Raw genomic sequence first — 16,853 nt, 5'->3', positions numbered from 1 at the left:
GGACTCAGCCATGTTTAAAGCCACGAATGGAAGGTTCTCTGTCCCCAGAAGTGAAGCAGGACTTTCCCAGTCCCCAGTTTGTTCTGGTCTTTAGAAGCTGGTGAGTGGCCAGCCATGGAGGCCATGCCAAGTGACTGGCATGGCTGAGTTGCTATCCTTATATGTGGCCTCCCATCTGCCCCTCACCTTCACCGGAGAGGCAGCAAGGAGGGCATTGAAGCCTGAAATTCTGGGGAATTTTCTTGCGGGATTATGGTGTGGCATAAGCCAGGCTTCCTGGGCCAGGTTCTCTCTCTGCAGGGCATCTCTGCGGAACGTGTGAGTGTTAGGAGTGGTACCTAGGTCTCTAGGCCCCCTGGACTTCCCAGTGCCATCCCTAAACTAGGGAGTCTTTCCTGAGCCTGAATGAGAGTGCTTTGGTCGGCCAAGGCCAGGGAATCAGCCCCAAAGCAGTCTTTCAGGAGGAATGGGCTGCCAGCCTCATCCTCTGCCCTGGCCCAAACCAGGATTGTCAGTATGGGGTGTAGACAGAAGGAACAGAGAGTGGGGAGGCCCAACGGGGTCTCCAGAGTGTGGGCCACCTGTGCCCCTTTTCTGCCTCCCACCCTCACCTGCATTTCAATGGGGGACCCTGAGTTTCTCAGACAATGGAGACCATCCAAATACCTTGTAACTGAGGGTGCAGTCGCTGGAGTCCCAGTCCCATCAAACTCCCAAGTCCACCATCTACTGTGAGTCAGGCAAGTCACCTAACCTCCCTAAGCCTCCATTTCTTCATCAGTGAAATGGGAGTGATCATAGTGCCTCCTACATAGAGCAGGGGAATTAAATGAGTCCCCACTTGTGAAGCACATGAACCTGCGCCTGGCACACGGCACATGCGGATTAGCCACCTCCTGTGAGCAGGGGCTCAGGGAAGGGAGCCAGGAAAGAGGGATGTCGAGAGAACAGGGGGCAGAGAGAAACCATAAAAGAAGAAGACGGTGGGGAGAAGGGTGTGAAGAGGCCAGAGAGGAAATGGGGCTCCCTGGGGTGCTGGCCTTGACCGCTCAGGCCTGGCTCAGGTCTGACTTTCTTGTTCTTTCTTCCCCCATATAATCTCTCTCTGGAATGCTGAGAAATTCTGCTTCCACCCCCCCAGCAGTTGCCATGGTGATGAAAACCTGGACCCAGTGGAAAGTTCTCTGTGCTCTTGGCAACGAGGCTGCAGCACCCTGCCTCCCCCCGCCTGCCTGTGCGTGGGCAGCCAGCTCCGGCTGCTGCCAGGATTTGGGGCCAGCACGGCCTGTCTGCAAGACCCAGCCCTGCCCCCATAGGATCTAGGATGGGAGATTCGCCATTTTACAGATGGGACACTGGGCCAGAGAGGATCGGTGGCATGTCCAAAGCCGCACAGACCCCCTGGGGTCTCCCTCCTGGGCTCAGCTGTGAGTCAGGTGGGCACGGAGCACCCGGAAACATCGCAGACAGGGAACTAGCCACACGGCAGGCCAGTCCCAGAAAGCAGGCCAGCTGCTGGTGCCAGGGGGATGCAGAAGACAAAGGGACTCCAGGAAGCTGGACACTGCCTTCCTTTTCTCTCCCAGATACAGTGGTGGGTGGGTGCGAAGGACTGAATGCTTGTGTCCCTCCACAATTCACATGCAGAAGCCCCAGTCACCAGTGTGATGGTATTTGGGGTGGGGCCTTTGGGGGTGATTAGGGCATGAGGGAGGAGCCCTCACAGTGGAATTAGTGCCCTTGTGAGAAGAGACAGGAAAGACGATCCCTCTACCACGTGAGGGTGCCTGCGACCAGGGAGAAGGCCCTCTGCAGCCCGACCATGCTGCAGACTTTAGAGCTGCAATAAATCCATACTTATTGTCGAAGCCGCCCTGTCCACAGTAATGAGTTACAGCGTCCTGAGCTGACTCAGACAGTGAATTTGTTGGGGTGCTGAGTTTGCTCCACTCTCAGCAGCCCCAGCTCTCAGACTAAGTGGAATGGCACAAGCCAGCCTGTTTTTTTTTTCTTTTTTTTTTTTTTTTGAGACAGAATCTCACTCTGCCACGCCAGGCTGGAGTGCAGTGGCGTGATCTCGGCTCACTGCAGCCTCTGCCTCCTGGGTTCAAGCGATTCTCCTGCCTCAGCCTCCTGAGTAGCTGGGACTACAGGCACACGCCACCACGCTTGGCTAATTTTTGTATTTTTAGTAGAGACGAGGTTTCAGTATGTTGGCCAGGATGGTATTGATCTCCTGACCTCGTGATCCACCCGCCTCAGCCTCCCAAAGTGCTGGGATTACAGGTGTGAGCCACCGCTCCCAGCCAAGCCAGCCTTTAGCAACCTCCCTGCCAGGGTCCTGGGGGCCCCTATTTGATTCCCCTCCTCTTTTTCCTCCTCCTCAGCAGGCTGAACGTTGGTCCCGAAGTTTGCTTCCAGCAGAGGCCAACTGCCTCCCTTCAAGGCTGGTAGGTCCTTAACCAGCTCTCTCCTGCCTTCTGCCCACCCAACTCCTTCTGCGTTATTTTTCTTTTATTACCCCATGTGCTATGGTCTGAATGTTTCATGTTGCCCAAAAGTTTATATGTTGTCATCTAATCCTCATTGTGATGGTATAAGGAGGTGGGAGCCTTGGGGAGGTGATGAGGTCACCAGGCCAGACCCTCATGAAGGGGATCAATACTCTTATAAAAGAGGCACTGAAGAGCTCCCTTACCTCTTCCACCATGTGAGGACACAGCAAGAAGACAGTTGTCTGTGAGCCAGGAAACAGGCCCTCCCCAGACACCAGAGCAGCCAGCACCTTGATCTTGGACTTTCCAGCCTCCAGAATTTCTGTTGTTTATAAACCACTTAGTTTATGATATTTTACTATAGTAGTCTGAATGGATTAAGATACCATGTTTTCAAAACTTCTCTTTCTCTGTCTCTTCTTGAGTAAGGGTCTCACTCTGTTGCCCAGGCTGGAGCGCAGTGGCACGATCATGGCTCACTGCAGCCTCAACCTCCCGGACCCAAGGGATCTTCCAGTCTCAGCCTCCTGAGTAGCTGGGATCACAGGTGCACACCACCACAACTGGCTACTTTTTCATATTTTTGTAGAGATGGGGTTTTGCCATGTTGCCCAGGCTGGTCTTGAACTCCTGGGTTCAAGTAATCCACCTGCCTCACCCTCCCAAAGTGCTGGGAGTCTAGGCATGAACCACCACCCCTGGCTGTCTCTTAAGCAAACAGCTATATTGAGTAACGACACACACAATGGCCCATTTTTGATCATCAAAGCCCCACAGAATCCAGGCTTTGCCTACCCCAGAGACACGGGACTCTTCAGGTTCTTATATGGTCTTGTGATGGATATGTGGGACAGTTCCATAAGCTGAACACTGTCACTAGTGCAGGGCCTACCGTCCTCATCCCTCAGAACCCTGCAGATGAAGGTTCCCAAGATGACATCAGTGGAATTTCCCAGGAGGCCCACATTGTGATGGGATGTGAGTCATCCCAGGAGCTCTGGCCATGGATCAGACTGAGGCCAGACTGGGCCATATCATGCCTACCACAAACTTCCCATGGGACTCAACTGCTCAGACATTTTGGGAGTGTGAAATGTCCTTGTGGTTCTTGCCAAGAATCCAGTTATTGGAAAGAAGGGGCCTCCCACCCTGTTTCTGATGATAAAACTTGGACAACGAAACTACTCGCTGGGTACCAAGGGCTTTCCCTGGTGCCATCTCAGTGGCCCCAGAAGCTGTGGCCCCCAAAATAGAGACTAAACCCATGGGTTCTAATTTTTCATGGAAATTGGTGTTGGGACATTTCCCTAGAGATGTCTTCATTACACAAGAGCATCAGTTTGATCTAGAGACGGGAAGTGATGGCACAGGCAGGGGATGGCTACAGTGTCCAGAGCCAAGTTCCATCTCTTGTCACTCCTGAACTATGTAATCATAGAGAATCACATCACTCCCTCAGCCTCAGTCTCCAAATCTGTAAAATGGAGCTCAGATTATCAGCCACTATAATTCCTCCACCAGGTCATATACTCCTTTGGGGAAGGACTGTGCTCTTGTTCTCTTCCGTGTTTCTAACATAGAGGCTACAAGAATCGCCCTGGCTTAATCAAAGCGTAGGCACAGATTGTGAGAGCATTCTTTCCCCTAGACCATCCACCACAGATTCATTTCATTCATGAATTCATTTTTCTGTTCAACCAAAATTTAATGTCATTATCTATATGCTGGGGACACAACAGTGAGGGAAACGGACTGAGAGCTTACAATTGACCAATGGGACCCAACAGGTGGTCACTGCACACTGGAATGTGGGACATATAGGACGCTGCCTGAACTCGAAGGAGGAGACCAACCTCAGTTCTGCAGAGTCCAAGAAGACTTTCCTGAGAAGCTGACAACTCAGCTAAGACCTCAAAGATAAGATGGTTTAATGTAAGCCAGAAAAGCAGGTTTAGAGTTCCAGGAAGTGGAGAAGTAAAAGTATGACATGGAAAGGGACAGGAGAGGGAGAGGAGCCTCTGGGACCACACAATCCCCCCTTCCCCCGCAGACTACTTCGCTAAGAAACCACCTCACTCACCTTGAGCAGGGACCAGTGAGGTTCAGGACCATGGAGAGCACCACAGTGCTCTTCCAGGCACCATTTTGCTCTTGCTAATTACCTAAAGAGCCCCGCTTGGGTTACAGCCTGAGGAGACGAAGGACAGGGTCTAGGGGTGCGGAAACCACCAGGCTGGGGGCCAAGGAGGGAGAGTCCGGGGGCCAGCTAAGTCTGGGGAATCAACTGTCAGCTCTCCAACTGGATGAAGGTTGTAGTCACAGACCCAAGGGGAGCCTGGTGAGTCACACTTAGGCCTGGGAGCCCAGGAACCCTGCTGAGCACAAGGAAAACAGTGGGATGATGGAGACAAGTGGTTCTCTACGTCTCTGTTACCCAGACTGGAGTGCAGCGGTGTGAACATGGCTCACTGCAGCTTCGACCTTCCGGGCTGCAGTGATCCTCCTGCCTCAGCCTCCCAAGTATCTGGGACTACAGGCATGCACCACCACGCCTGGCTAGTTTTTGTATTTTTTGTGGAGTTGGGATTTTACCATGTTGGTCAGACTAGTCTGGAACTCCTGGACTCAAGCGATCCGCCCACCTCAGCCTCCCAAAGTGCTGGGATTCAGCAGCCCAGGGAACAGGCCCAGGGGATGAGCTGCTGCAGTGGGATCTGTGGTAGGGTTCCTTGTCTCCCAACCCTCAGCAAGAAGAGTCCTGATCCAACCCTGCCCAGAGTCCAGCTGAGACCTCCAGACAGACCCCACTCCGGCCAGATGAAGGCCCCTGTCAAACAAGGGGCAGGTTGGGGGAAAAGCAGACAGAATGTCCCCTAATCCAAACTCCTGGACCCCCTCCATGAGAGAGGGGTTCCCCCTCTTCTCTTCCTGGAAGAGAAGTGCTTATCCCCAGGTCCAGTGCACCAAGACCACTGGCAGAACCCACAGCCTTTCCTGGAAGAGTTGGCAGCTCTGAGGCACCACTGCTCCTGTGGCCTGTGGCCCCTCTCTCCTCCCCTCCCCTCCCCTCTCCTCTCCTCCCCTCTCCTCTCCTCCCCTCTCCTCTCCTCCCCTCTCCTCTCCTCCCTCTCCTCTCCTCCCTCTCCTCCCCTCTCCTCTCCTCCCCTCTCCTCTCCTCCCCTCTCCTCTCCTCTCCTTTCCTCCCCTCCCCTTCCTCCCTTCTTTCCCTTCCGCTCCCCTCCACACCCCACGTTACTCTCCCAGCTCTGGGGAGCCAGGCCCTCCCCTCCTGTCTCCTGATCTTCTCTATTCTGCTGGTTCCAACCCATCCCCTGGCTCAGCTCACCGTCCCCCACCCTGCTCCTGCTGCACACCCTCTGCCTCCTCATCCTCCCCTCCCCTATCTAGGCTAGGTGGACTCAGGCACCCCAGGCCCTCCTTAGCAAAGCCGTCTCTCTTAGGTGCAGTGGTCCCACCTCCCAACTCCATCACTGCCCCCCACCCCATATTAACTGTAATTTTGTAAGAATGACTTGTTGGTTTAATAAATCCCTAGTTATTGTAATATTGTAATAATAATTTTAAAAAAACACACAAACTGTTGGGATTACAGGTGTGAGCCACCACGCATGGCCCGGTCTTTTTTTCTTTCATTCTTTCTTTCTTTCTTTCTTTCTATTTTTGAGATGGAGTCTCACTCTGTCACCCAGGCTGGAGTGCAGTGGCACGATCTCGGCTCACTGCAAGCTCCGCCTCCTGGGTTCATGCCATTCTCCTGCCTCAGCCTCCCAAGTAGCTGGGACTACAGGCGCCCACCACCACACCCGGCTAATTTTTTTGTATTTTTATTAGAGACGGTGTTTCACCGTGTTAGCCAGGATGGTCTCAATCTCCTGACCTCGTGATCTGCCCGCCTCGGCCTCCTAAAGTGCTGGGATTACAGGTGTGAGCCACTGCGCCTGGCATCTTTTTTTCTTTTAGAGATGGGGTCTCGCTCTGTCACCCAGGCTGGAGTGCAGTGAGGTCTTCATAGATAACTGCAGCCTCCAGTTCCTGGGCTCAAGCAATCCTTCTGCGTCAGCTTCCTGAGTAGCTGGGACTACAGGCACACACCACCACTCCCGGCTAATTAAAACTTTTTTTTGTAGAGACAGGATCTTGCTATGTTGCCCAGGCTGACCTCAAACTCCTAGCCTCAAGCAATCCTCCTGCCTTGGCCTCCCAGCTAGTTCTCTACTGTTTAAAATCAGAAGCCCTTTGATAATCTGATGAATGGTAAATAATACATTTAGAAACTTAACATAATAAGGCCAGGCATGTTTTCTCATACCTGCAATCCCAGCACTTTGGGAGGTCTAGGCAGGAGGATCGCTTGAGCCCAGGAGTTTGAGACTAGCCTGGGCAAAATGGCGAAACCCCATCTCTACTAAAAATACAAAATTTAGCCAGGCAAGGTGGCGCATGCCTGCTGTTCCAGCTACTTGGGAGGCTGAGACAGGAGGATCACCTGATCCTTGGAAGGTCAAGGTTTCAGTGAGCTGTCGTTGCGCCACTGCACTCCAGCCTGGGCAACAGAGTAAGAAAGAAACGTAACAAGTAAGTAAATGTATGGTGTGGTATGTTAGAAATTGATAAATGCTGTGAGGAAAAAAGGAAAACTTTCTCCCCCTGAAAAACAAGTGACCTCTGGAATTAAACGAACAAAGTTGGTTTTTAGCTCTCCTGAGCCCTCCATGGATACAGCTCAGAACCAGTGCCCCTCCAGGTTATGACCTTCTCTACATGGGAGTGGGGAAGAGGGAAAGAGGGACTGGGCTGAGTCTGCCTGGACCCCCAAGCCAGATGTAGGGGGACCTCTTCCCCGACCAGCTGCAAGGGGCATCCCCAGGCCCCTGGCTCCTGACTTGCAGCCCCTCCCTCGCCACTGTATTTACCATTTGAGCAACTATACTGAATCAGTCACAAGATGATTAAGATGCTGAAGGTGATCAGGATGCTGGAGGTGATATTAGGATGCTGGAGCTGATATTAGGATGCTGGAGGTTGTTAGGAAGCTGGAGGTGATTAGGATGCTGGAGGTGATATTAGAATGCTGGAGGTGGTTAGGATGCTGGAGCTGATATTAGGAAGCTGGAGGTGATTAGGATACCGGAGATTATTAGGATGCATTGGTCAGCAGAAGTAAAGTTAATGCCCCCAGACAGCTCATATCCTAGTGGGTGCAGACAGATAATAATGAACAAAGTAATTTAAATTATACAGCACATTAAAAGTGGTTAGTGCTCTGGGAAAAACAGAAAAAGCTTAGCAGGGTAAGGGGGTGGGGAGTGCGGGGATGGGCTTGGGTAATGTGTTAAGGGTCAGGGGGCTGCAATTTTTTAAATAGAGGTCAGAGTGGGCCTCACTGAGAAAGTGACCTCTGAGCAAAGACTCAAAGGGGCTGAGGGGCTTGGTCATGCAGATGTGGGGGAACAGGGCTTCAGGCAGAGGGGACAGCCAGTGCAAAGGCCAGGAGGAGGGGAATGTGGCTGGCCTGGAGGAGGACCCAGCACAGGAGGCGTGGTTGGAAGGAAGTGAGGGGGCAAGGGGACCAAGCCATGGGGAGCCCTCATACAGACTGGCTTCTGCTCAGCGTCACAGCAGGGTTAGAGCAAAGGAAGAACATGATCTGACTTAGATTTAAAGGGCTCTTGTGGCGAGAATGGATTGTGGAGGAAAGGGGATTGGTTAGGAGGCTCTAGCAGTTACCCAGATGAGAAGTGACGGCTTGGACCAGGGTGACGGCCAGGGCCGTGGAGAGACAAGTCAGATTTGGGATAGATTCTGAGGGTAGGGACAGCAGGATATGTAGATGGATCAGAATGGAAGACAGAGGGGATTGAAGGATGACTTGGAAGCCTGAGCTACTGGAAGCATGGAGTTGCCATCCCCAGAGATGGGGAGACTGCAGAAGGCGCAGCCTGGGGGACAGAATGGGAGTCAGATTTGGATGTGTTCTGTCTGAAGTGCCCACTGGACATCCCAGGGAGACACTGAGGAGGGATTTGGAAACAGGATTCTGGATTTCACAGCCCAGAGTGGCTCAAATGGGACCCGCCCTTAGAAGGCCACCTGAACCCAAGGCCCATCAGAGCTGGGACATTCTTCTCCACCCCATTTGCATCACTGCCTGCATGCGTCCAGGGTGGGTCACCACTGTCTTCCCAGGCAGCTGAAAGACGGATAGATACTGAGTGGAAGGATAGAAGGATAAAGAGTGGATGGATGGAGGGATGGATGGATGGATGGAGGGATGGATGAATGGATGGATGGATGGATGGATGGATAGAATGGGCATTAGACTGGAGGGAAGGAAGGATAGAAAAATGAAAGAAAGGAGGCAAGAAAAGGTGAATAAATAAAATAATAGTTGGAATCTATTAGTCTATTTTTGTGGCTGGACAGCCCTGACTGAGGCGTTCTTCCTACACCGAAGGGACTTCTGTCCCAGGGGCCTCAGGGCCACAAGGAGAAATGCACAAGAAGAAATGTTGTAGCCTCAGAGAATGAGAGGCAGAGAGGAGATAGGAAGTTCCCAGTGCCTGGCTGGAATCCTTGGTGAGACCAGGGGTCCCCAACACTCCCAGAGCTTCCCAACAAATGCCCCCTTTCTCTTAAGCTGGCCCCAGGGGCTTCTGCTACTGCTACCAGAGACCCCTGCCTGGCCAAGCCACATACAGACAGAGAAGCCACGAGGATTCCAAGAGAGAATGCATCAAATGCTTCGCCCAGTGCCTGGTGCAGAGAAAATGCTAGATGCAACGAGATAATCACCTGGACCCTGCAAGTATCCAGGAGGGCACTGGTGGGGAAGGAGACCCTTGAGTTAAGTGCTAAGAGATGGGCAAGAGTTAACCTAAGAGGAACAGATGGGGAGAGGAATTCCAAGAATTCCCCTCCAGCCCCCAGGTCCCCAAGCCATCTTGTCTTCACACTAAGCATGTCCAGCTCCTGCCAGCCCCTCTCCCATAGCCAGTGATCCTGCCCTTCTTTAAAAGGTAGTGCCTGGGGCAGAGTCTTGTGAGGGGACATAGCCCAGCATTGATGCCGTGGAGACTGGAGCTGTGTGATGTTGCGCAAGATACCGAACTCCTCTGTGCTTCGCTTTCCTAGTCTACAGACAAGGGGTTGTAACAGGACCTACTTTGTTGACTTGTGTGAAGATTAAGTGGGCTCATGACTGGATCATGCCTGGAAAGACTCCAGACATGGTGGGCTCAGGGAATGTGAGCATTCATGATCACAGTGGGGGCCTGGTGCGGGACTGGCCTCAGCTCCTGCTCACCTGAGCAAACCCTGGCAGGTCCGCCCCATCTCACAAGCCTGGTCCAGTTCATAAGCCCAGGCGGCTCTGCTTTATGGAGAAGGACATGGAGGCAGCTCAGAGTGGCCAAATAACACGTCTCAGACCCCACTGCCGGCCCAGGGCAAACTCAGCCAGAGACCCAGGGTCTCACTCAGCAGACGAGCAGTGGCCAAGGAATCGAGTGAGGGTGCAGTTGGAACCTAAGCTGCGGCCAGAAGCAGAGGAGACAGCAGGATTGGGGGACTGGGGAGGAGAGAGGAGGCAGGTTCCGGCCGGAAGAGGGAGAAGAACAACCACATCCGGAAGGGCAGTGGAAGCTCTGGCCACACACACCTGGCTGTCCCTTTGGGTCCCCCACAGTCCCCTCTTGCTTTGGCATTCAGTCCAGGGCTGCAGCAGAAAATCCATTTGCTGAGTCACCCAGCATCGTGCACAGCCTGGAGCTTCTTCTGGCTATTGAGAGCCCCCACTCAGTTCCACTTCCCGGCCCTGCAGCCCCAGGGGCCTTGGCGGCTGCTCCCAACTGTCCACCTCCTGACTGCGCATCCCTGTGCAGGCCACTGCCCCTCTGTAAGTCTCAGGCTCCGGAACTGTCCAGCGGGACTTGCTGTCACCAGAATGCAGGTCCCAGGAAGACAGGGATGCTGGTGACCTGTTTGCTGTGTATCCAGGGTCTACAGTGGAGTCAGGTACATGGTGTTCAGAAAGTGTTTGTCAAGTAAATGAAAGAATGAATGGGCCAGACGCGGTGGCTCACGCCTGTAATCCCAGTACTTTGGGAGGCCGAGGGAGGCAGATCACTCGAAGTCAGGAGTTCAAGACCAGCCTGGCCAATGGTGAAACCCTGTCTCTACTAAAAATACAAAAAAGAAAAATTAGATGTGGTGGTGGGCACCTGTAGTCCCAGCTACTTGGGAGGCTGAGGCAGTAGAATAACTTGAACCCAGGAGGTAGAGGTTGCAGTGAGTCAAGATTTCGCCATTGCATTCCAGCCTGGGTGACAGAGCGAGACTCCATCTCAAAAAAAAAAAAAAAAAAAAAAAAGAACGAATGAATGAATGAATGAATGCCTAGCCTGCCTAGCCTTGGTCAGTACTGGAGACCAGGGGAGCTAACAGGCAGCAAAAGCCAGTGCTACAGATCTGTGTGCCCACTCTCCCGGGGTGCCCCCAGACTCTCCTTAACTGAACCTAGACTCACCCTGCCCTCTGACCCCTGCTGCTCTTTCATGTTCCCAGCTCCAGCATCATCACCCTTGGCCACCCGCAGGACCCCCTTCAGTACCACCGCCCTCTTCCTGCCCATCACTTGCTCTCGCTGCCACCCACACCACTCTCCACTCCGCTCACTATCCCTCTGAGCTCCAGCACCTTCACCAGAGCAAACCATCTTCTCTCCTACCTCCCAGGGTGACCTTCCCCCTGCCTGCAGTCACATTCCTCAGCCCTGAACATTCCTTCCTCCCCTCCCAGCCAGGGGGGCCTTTCTTCTAGGGCTCCCCTTGTCCTCAGAACAAAATCCAAATTCCTCACGTGGCTCATGGAGACTGGGCTCCGGCTCTCCAGCCCCTCCTCTCCACGCTCTGTCCTGTTAACACAGAATGTGCTCTTCATCACCTCCCTGCTCTCCCATGCCTCTGTGCCTTTGCCCATTCCCTTCCTTCAGCCTGGAAGGCCTTCCTTATCTGCATGATAAACATTCACTTCCCACCTCCCCCAAGAGCACCCAGGGAACCCATTATGACCACCTGAGGGCTGGCGACTCCACCCTAACTTGCATTACTTCTTGGAAACACATCTATTATATTGCATTTCTCAAGTTGTACCTTAAGTAACTGAAGTCTTTCTTCTCTATGAGATGTTTCTAGAATAGGCTTATGGTTTATTCAGATTCAAAAATTTGGACATGCATGTAAATGTAAATATTTAACTATAAGTAGTATCCAGTTCCAGTAGGTACTCATAAATATGTAATTAATGAATGTATTGATGGGTAGAAAGGATGGGTGGACCAATGGAAGGAGGAAAGGAAGAATGATTGGCTAGATTGAATGATGGATGGATGGATGGAAGTGAGGAAAAGGAAAGATGGATGGATGGTTGAATGGATATATATGGAAACAGTATGAAAGAAAGAAAGGACAGTTGAATGGGAGGAAAGAAGGATAGATATTGAGTGGAAGGATAGAAGGATAAAGGATGCATGGATGAATGGGGGGAAAGATTTACATTAGCATGGAGGGAAGGAAGGACAGAAAAATGAAAGAAAGGAAGGAAGGGAAAAGGGTGAATAGATAAAAGAATAGTTGGATTCTATTAGTTGGATAGTTGGGTTCTATTAATAGTGAGATAAATTAATGGAAGGATGAAAGGAAATCAAGGATGAAATGATGGATGGATGTTTGGATGGACTGACGGAAGAATGAAAGCCTGAAAGGAACAATGTAAGAGGTTAGAGAAGGAAGAATGGAAGGATGGGTGAATCAATGCCTGGATGCCTGGATTTATGGCTAGACATGACAGTTCTTATACCCCTTCAGCTGGTCAGCTCCCTGAGAAGGCAGTCTGGAACTCCCAGGTGGCCCCTGCAGCTGGCCTCCATTGCCTGATCTGCTACATTTATCTTGTATATTTTGACCTTAGTCAATAAACAAATAATCTATTTGTGGTTATTAAGGAAAACTAGAATGCTAGAGGCCAGTTAGTCTAATAGACTCAAGGTGGTTTCAGAGGACATGGGCTCAGCCTGTCGAGGTCATGTCCAGGTCCTGCGATATCTAACGAGCTCAGCTCAGCTAACTCAACTAACTGCATTCTACTTTCCACTTCCCATCTCTCTGGAGGCTCGTTCAGAGAAAGGCCTTACTGACCGCTAACCTAGGGAGAGATTTTTCATGGAACAAATGAGAAAGGGAAATGACCTCAACCAAGGGTTGAGGCTGGGGAGGCCGGGGCAGGGGCGGCTGCCTTTCCATATGGAATGTGACCCTGGGCACATTCTGGAGCAGGAAGAAGAGATCTGACCCAGTGCCAGCACCCAGGCACCCTGCCAGGGCCATGACACAGAAAATGTTGGGCAGCATTGGTCTGAGTGCCCAGGGAACCCTTGGGGGAGATGAGCAGGCAGGTCAGAGTGCCCTCATTGAACCCAGAATGGGGCCTGGGTGTGGAAGTGTCTGTGGCCCCTTGGTCCCTGGTGCCCTCACCTCCTCCCCCATGGTGAAGGTCCAATAGCTGAGCCCCTCTGGTGTCCCCAGCCCTTTCCTCTCCTGGTAGCACTTTCTGCTCTCTTTCTTTTTTATCTATTTATCTGTATCTATCTATCTATCTATTTTATTTTATTTATTATTATTTTTTGAGACACAGTCTTGCTCTGCCACCCAGGCTGGAGTGCAATGGCGTGATCTCGGTTCACTGCAACCTCTGCCTCCCAGGTTCAAGCCATTCTCATGCCTCAGCCTCCTAAGTAGCTGGAACTACAGGCACGCACCACCACGCCTGGCTGATTTTTATGTTTTTAGTAGAGACGAGGTTTCACCATGTTGGCCAAGCTGGTCTCGAACTCCTGACCTCAGGTGATCTGCCCACCTCAGCCTCCCAAAGTGCTGGGATTCCAGACGTGAGCCACGATACCTGGCCTATTTATTTATTTTAGAAACAGGGTCTTGCTCTGTCACCCAGGCCGGAGTGCAGTGGCACCATCATAGCTCAGTGCAGTCTCAAATTACTGGGCTTAAGCAATCCTCCTATCTCAGCCTCCCAAGTAGCTGTAGCTGGGCCTACAGGCATGCAGCACCATGCTTGGCTAATTTTTACATTTTTCATAGAGACAGGCTCGCACTGTGTCGCCCAGGGTGGTCTTCAACTTCTGGGCTCAAGCAATTCTCCCACCTTGGTCTCCCAAAGCACTGAGATTACAGGCATGAGCCAACCATTCCCCGCCCCCAGCTTTCTCAGCTCCTCACCCACCAACTTCATTAATGAGGTTTCCAGAAGATGCTTGCACACCTGTGGTATCCACACACCGCCCCGCATCTCTGCATCCCAGGTGGGTGGCAATGACCCAGAAGATCCATGCCTAGGATCCCAGCCACTCCCTTCTCCAATCTCCTTCCATGCACAGTTCCCACGCTGGGACACCTGGCAGTTACTTCCCCTGGAACTTCCACCTTCACCCTCTCAGCGAGCCTTCCAGCAGCCCTGGGGTGGGGGTCAAGGGAGGGGCCTGGAGTTTCTATTATACAGACACGGACCCAGAACTAAAGGCAAGAGAGATCAGAAGAGGCCATACAGTTTAGTGACCGAGGGATACAGATTCTGGAAGTTTCCTTCGAAGAGAGGTAAAGACTTCCCTGTTTGGCCAGGCGCAATGGCTCATGCCTGTAATCCCAGCACTTTGGGAGGCCCAGGCAGGCGAATCATCTGAGGTTGGGAGTTCAACACCAGCCTGACCAAAATAGAGAAATCCCGTCTCTACTAAAAATACAAAAATTAGCCAGGCATGGTGGCACATGCCTTTAATCCCAGCTACTTGGGAGGCTGAGGCAGAAGAATCACTTGAACCCAGGAGGCGGAGGTTGCAGTGAGCCGAGATCGCGCCATTGCACTCCAGCCTGGGCAAAAAGAGCAAAACTCCATCTCAAAAAAAAAAAAAAAGACTTCCCTGTTTTAGCCTCTCCATCTAAGTGTGTGTTCTGCTGCCTGTTTTCTTCAAGTAAAACAAAACAGATATTTTCAAACTGCAACTTAGTGTTTTTTTTTCTCCATTTCTTTCTTGAAAACGATTCAGAGATTGCCTTCCATGCTTCAGACCACAGAGACTGAACGAACCTCTGCTTCGGAAAGTCGGGGGCAAGTCCAAGTTTCCCAGGGAGGCCGGCCCTGCCACGAGTGGTTGGGTTTTCTCGCCTTCTCTTGTGCGGAGTTGGCCAATCCCTGCCGCCAGGCCTCAGACACTCAGCCCTTTGTGGGCCTCGCACCGACTGCAGTTTTTTATGTTATTTTTCAGAGTTAAAAATCTGCAGTTTTTAATTGCATCTGAGGATGCCCCCCTGCTCTGTTCCTAGCTGGTGTTCTACAGGCAGAACAGAAGGATTGAAGGTAAGATTCCAGGCCTTCTGTGTTGGGGTGGTCATTCACGAAAACACACAGCAATATGTATTTATACAACCAGAGATGTGTCATAGAAATCTTTATAGAGAACTAGGCATAGAGTCTAATTTTAAAACATGTGTTTGTATAAATTCATCTTTTTATTATTTATTTATTGACACGGGGTCTTGCTCCAGGCTAAAGTTCAGTGGCGTGATCATGGCTCACCACAGCCTCCAACTCCTGGGTTCAAGCGATCCTCTTGCCTCAGCCCCCTGAGTAGCTGGGACTACAGGTGCGCAACACCACTCTCAGCTAATTTTTTAAAAATTGCTTTGGGCCAGGCACGGTAGGTAGCTCATGCCTATAATCCCAGCACTTTGGAAGGCCAAGGCAGGTGGATCCCGAGGTCAGGAGTTTGAGACCAGCTGCCCAGCATGGTGAAACCCCGTCTCTACTAAAAATACCAAAATTAGCCAGGCATGGTGGTGCGTGCCTGTAATCCCAGCTACTCAGGAGGCTGAGGCAGGAGAATCGCTTGAACCCGGGAGGCAGAGGTTGCAGTGAGCTGAGATTGCATCACTGCACTCCAGCCTGGGTGACAGAGTGAGACTCAATCTCAAAAAAAAAAAAAATTTTTTTTTTTTAACACAGAGGATCTGGCTACATTGCCCAGGCTGGTCTCAAGCTCCTGGGCTCAAGTAATCCTTGTGCCTAGGTCTCCCAAAACACTGGGTGAACCACTGTGCCCAGCCTAAATTAATATTTGAATTGTACAAATTTATAGCAAATGTGTGAAAGTATTATACTTTGGGATTGTTACCTCTCATCTTTAAGAGCCTGGCCTTCTAATAGGCCTCCTTGCCCCTTCCAAACTGCTTTCAGCAGCAGCTGAGTGATTGGGGTGAAACTTAAGGCACACACATCTAGGAGAGGTTCAGAAAACATCCTCTGTAAAGGGCCAGAGCGTAAATATTTTAAACTTTGTGGGTCATACAGTCTCCGATGTAGTAACTCAACTACTCTGCCAGTATAGCATAAAAGTGGCCAAGCACAACAGTAAATGAATGGGTGTGGCTGTGTTCCAATAAAACTTTATTTGCACAAAGAAGCGATGGGCCAGATTTGGCCTTTGGGCTGTAGTTTGCCATCCCCGGTTTAGAAAAAGGACACATATAAATGACCAAAATGGTGAGCGTTCAGGAGGTAGTGGCGCGTGTATATGGACTGAGGAAAGAACTGGGTGGGGTTGGTTTAGTGTGAAGACTCAGAGAGTTAGGCATCCACCCCTAAAACACCAAGGGATGGGGACGGATCCATTCAATGGCCCCAGAGCCCAACCGTAATGCGGGGGACGTAGCAAAGAGGCTCATGTTCATTCACGACAAGAAAGACCCCATAAGCAATGAAGGGGTGAGTCCCATATTCTTAGAGGCATGCAAGCAGAGGCTGGGGGTTGGGGAGAATTGTTCTTTTTTTTAAAAAACATTTATTTTTATCTTAAGTTCCAGGGTACATGTGCAGGATGTGCAGGTTTGTTACATGCTACATAGGTTAATGTGGGCCATGGTGGTGGGGGAGAACTGTTCTTATACATCCAGTCCTGCTCTTAGGGTGAGAGGTTCTCTGTTCCTGCTCAAAACTCTCCACAGTCCCTGCTTTGCTCAAGGCAGAGGCCAAAGTCCCCACCAAGGCTGACCACCTGCCCGTGCTGGCCCCACTGCCTGGCCGCCCTCGCCTCTCACTCTCCTCCCTCTCTCAACTCCAGCCCTGCTGCTTCTGAGCCGTGGCCCAAGCCCCTGACACCCCCCCACCTCAGTGCCTCTGCTCAGGCTATCCCTCCCCTGGAGTCTCATCCCCAGACGTCACCGCAGAGGGCACCAGGACATGTGGGGAGAGGACCCTCTTGTCACTCAGCCCTCT

Source organism: Nomascus leucogenys, chromosome 22a, assembly GCF_006542625.1.
Source record: "Nomascus leucogenys isolate Asia chromosome 22a, Asia_NLE_v1, whole genome shotgun sequence".
Taxonomy (NCBI): domain Eukaryota; kingdom Metazoa; phylum Chordata; class Mammalia; order Primates; family Hylobatidae; genus Nomascus; species Nomascus leucogenys.
Note: the sequence above shows the minus strand (reverse complement) of the source record.